The sequence below is a fragment of the Alexandromys fortis genome, unplaced genomic scaffold, assembly GCF_014885135.2.
Source record: "Alexandromys fortis isolate MF-2015 unplaced genomic scaffold, M_Fortis_MF-2015_v1.1 scaffold_26, whole genome shotgun sequence".
NCBI classification, from domain to species: domain Eukaryota; kingdom Metazoa; phylum Chordata; class Mammalia; order Rodentia; family Cricetidae; genus Alexandromys; species Alexandromys fortis.
The window spans coordinates 1,452,613-1,456,447 of NW_026067894.1; the positions used below are offsets into that span (position 1 = coordinate 1,452,613).

The 3,835-nt window shown below is 53.0% G+C and overlaps 1 protein-coding gene across 1 annotated transcript in view; it reads left to right on the forward strand.

Moving 5' to 3' along the window:
• Arhgef10l (Rho guanine nucleotide exchange factor 10 like) overlaps positions 1 to 3,835 on the forward strand; it is a 92,579-nt gene that overhangs the window by 59,145 nt on the left and 29,599 nt on the right. The gene's annotated exons all lie outside the window — the stretch shown is intronic.

Here is a 3,835-nt window from a genome sequence, read left to right on the forward strand (position 1 = left end):
ATATGGTTTTTTTTTGCTGGCATATATGTGTGTGCACCACATGTATGCAATACCCACAGAGACCAGAAGAGGGCATCAGTTGCCCTGGAACTGAAGTTACAGAGGTTTGTGAGCTGCCATGTGGGTGCTGGGAATTGAACCTAGGCCTCTGGAAGAGCAGCCAGTGCTCTGAACTGCTGAGCCATCTTTGTAGTCTCCCATGTAATACATTTATTTATTTATTTATTTAGAGACAGTTTTCCTCTGTGTAGCTCTGGCTGTCCTAGAACTCACTTTGTAGACCAGGCTGGCCTTGAACTTAGAGATCCGCCTGCCTCCTGAGTGACGGGATTAAAGGCATGTGCCACCACTGCCCAGCTTTCCTGTGTATTACTTAAAAAAAATTATCCTTCAGAGTAGGGCCTGAACGTGCCTCGTATTTTAGGGAAATAATGAAGGACTGGAAGTTACCATGGGCTTCGGTGTGGAAGACAGAATCCGTGGAGAGGAGGCTGTTGGGGTCTGTCCTTGTTACTTACACAAGGCTAGCCCTGGAGTGTAGCTTCTGCAGTGGGGTCTGGAGTCTTCTCTCTTCCCTAGGGTCTTAGGGTATCCTGATACACAGGCCACACCCAAGTAGGCCCTCACAGGTCAGACTCTGATGGAGTCTCTGATGGGAACTATTTGCCATCTTGAACCCGGGAGGATGAGCGAGGGCCTGTGTATTTCTTCACTTGGAGCTGTTAGGGTTTCAGAACATGTGGGCAGGCACAGTGCTCAGCCCATGCTTGGTGTTCCCACGGAGCCCCCATGTCAGCTGAGAGAGCCCTACATGAATTTATGTGGGTAACGGGCCCAGAGGAAGGGAATCCTGGGGGACCGGCCAGAGCCTGTCTGGCCGTATTTTCTGGGCTCGTCTAGTTCTATTTTGCCCGCCTCCTACCTAACTCAGACAGCTGTGCCCCATCAGCTTGGTGCTGGCAGCCGTATGAATCGGAGCGGAGGCTGCCAGCCTTGCCCAATTACCGTGGGACCAGATGTGCATGTGGGCAGGTGCCCAGGCTCCTCTCCGCTCACGCAGGCTCTCAGGTGGCCACGTGAGTCGGCAGCCAGCCTGTTTCTCCCCTGGGAAGGCTAGAGTTGGGCAACGGAATTGTTGGCCCTGCCTCTTTCCTGGGCAGACAAGACCCTGGCCTTTAGCTGTTAAGTGAAGTGTGTGTTGGATTCTATCCTTGCTGGGGGTTGAGGAGCAACGCTCTTCTTGGAGGCGATAGCCAGCCGTGCCCATGCTGGGCCATGCCAGTCCTCTGGTTGGCAGGGGAACTGGCTGTGGGAGAATGTTAGAGGAGGCTGCTTGGGTCTTCCCCTGCTCTCGTTGTGCCCAGCCTGGAATGCCCCAGTCATGCGATACTAGAAAGCTGTTGTAGCTCCTACTATACAACCCCATCTTCAGCAGCAGCTGGAGAGGCCATGGAGGACCCTGGGCCTGGTCACAGTGAGGATGAAATGATATGGCTAAGGACCTTGAGAGATGGTCTAGTGGTAAATGCTTGCCATGCAGACACGAATTCGATCCCTAGCGTTCATGTAAAAAAGATGAGCGTGTAGTGTGGGCCTGTAGTTGTTCCAGCGTGGGGAGGCAGAGATGGGTGGGGCTCCAGGCACTGTGAGATATACCCTGTCTCAAAAGATCAGGTGGAAGGTGGTTGAGGACCAGTGTTGACCTCTGATCCTTATACACACGTGTGCACAATGCACATGCATATATGTGCACCGTGACACATTTGTGTCCGATGCACTCAGGCTTCAAGGAACAGAAGTAAACAAACATCTCAGGACATTTTTACCCCAGGAAAAGGCCTCTGGGTCTCCTGGGATTTCCCAAAGGCTTGACCACTGGAATGTCTGAGGAATCTCCTTAGACTCTTGGCTCCATTTCAAAGTAGGGGGCCTGTGTTGCAGGGGCAGCAGGAGGTCAGGGAGGACATGCCACAAACCAGTTTAGTCTTAAGGCCTGCCTGGGCACAGGCTTGGGAGGGTGGAGTGTGTGCATTCTGAGATTCTTTAATTTTTAACAATTACGTGTATTTATGTATTTATTTGCCGTGGTGCAGAGGACAATTTGTGTCAGTTTTACACTTCCACCATGGGAGTTCAGGACATTGAGCTCAGGTCGTGAGACTTGGTGGCAAGCCCCTTTATATGCTGAGCCATCTCTCGGGCTCTCTGAAATGCTTTGAGACTCCAGGCCCTTGTGGAACTGGGGTTATAGCCTGGCCCCACTGGGATCTGTAGTCAGACAGCTTGTTCCTTGGTTTCCTCACCCAGAAGTCTCTGTTCTGATGGCCACAAACTCAGTTGTCTAGAACTGCTACAGGCTGTTTGCTATGACTATGACTAAACACTTGAGTTTGGATATTGTATAAAGTAAAGAGGTTTATTTGGCTCACAGCTTTGGAAGCTGGACATCAGACAGCCCCAATCCATTCAGGGTGATGGGGGTGATCACATGATCATGCATGAAGACCTTCATTTGGTGAGAATGGAAGCCCGGAAGGCTCAGCATCAGGCCGGTTCATTTGGTAACGGCCCACTCTCAGGGAAACTGGGGTCCCATGAGAACATTAATCTCTTCCTAGGGTGACCCATCCTTAGCCTAATCACCTCCCTGTGTCCCACCTCCTGAAAGTCTCACTACCTTAACACAGCCCCCATGGGGACTAGGCTTCCAGCACACGGGCCTTTGGGGAACACACTCAAACCGTGTCTGCAGCACAGCAGTTGGGAGCCCTAAGGACCACTGGCTGTGTAGTTGCTCAGCTGTGGCACATGCAAAACACTGGAGAATTCTATGTAGGCTTCAAAACCCACAGGGCTGCTGGGTGCCAGGTGCCCGGGCCTGTGCTCCATACTGTTTAGCTGTCTTCTTCAGGCCTAAGACTTTCCAGGGAGATGCTAGGCCCCACTTACAGGAAGTTGATGTGTAAGCAGGGTTGGCGCCATGCTGGCTGAATGCAGAGCCCACATCCGTTTACCAGCTTGTACCCTGCCTCTTCGTGCGCCTGACTTTCCAGAAGTCAGCTTCCTGTCAGGCGCAAGAATGGGGTCTGGACCCTGGTCCTCCCTCCCCCAAGACTGTGTAACAGTCATGGCTGTTCTAGAACTCATTCTGTAGACCAGGCTGGCCTCAAACTCACAGAGATCTGCCTGTCTCTCTGGCTCCCGAGTGCTAGGATTAAAGGCGTGAGCCACCGCCCGGCTAAAGACACAAGGAAGCATGTAGTTGTTACACCATCTCTGGCCCATTTCTAGCAATCAGCTGACATTAGGGCCCGTGGGAATTGCCATGGAGACGCCCGAGTCCGGGCTTTGATGCCGCCTTCCTCCTCTGAGAGGACAGGAATGGTAGCCTGGAAGAAAGGCGGGGGGCCCTTCCACCAGCGTAGCCACGGAGGCTTCTCTCTCAGTGTGTGGGCCCTGGATGCCCAGTTGGGAAGAAGTGGAACTCCATAGCCCCCGCGGTCTCTGGTCTCTGGCCTGGTGCTTTCAGGTAGAACTTCAGTGAGAGTAGAGAAAGCACCAACCAGGAATGGGAAGTCTGAGTTTAGCCCCGCCTCTGCCCCTAATATGCTGTGCGACCTCGCGACAGCTATGTCCCCTCTCTGAGTCTAACTGCTACATGAGGAGGCTGTCAGGGGCAACTTTTGGCCCTTTTGCCCATGACCGTTAGGAATCTTGGCAAATGTTTCAGCAGAGGAGGACTGGCAGGTTCTTCACCAGCAGAGGGCAGCAGCCGCCTGGGAAAAGTCAAGTGTCTCTCTGACTCTTGCTGCAGCACCTCCCAGCTGTCTCCCCC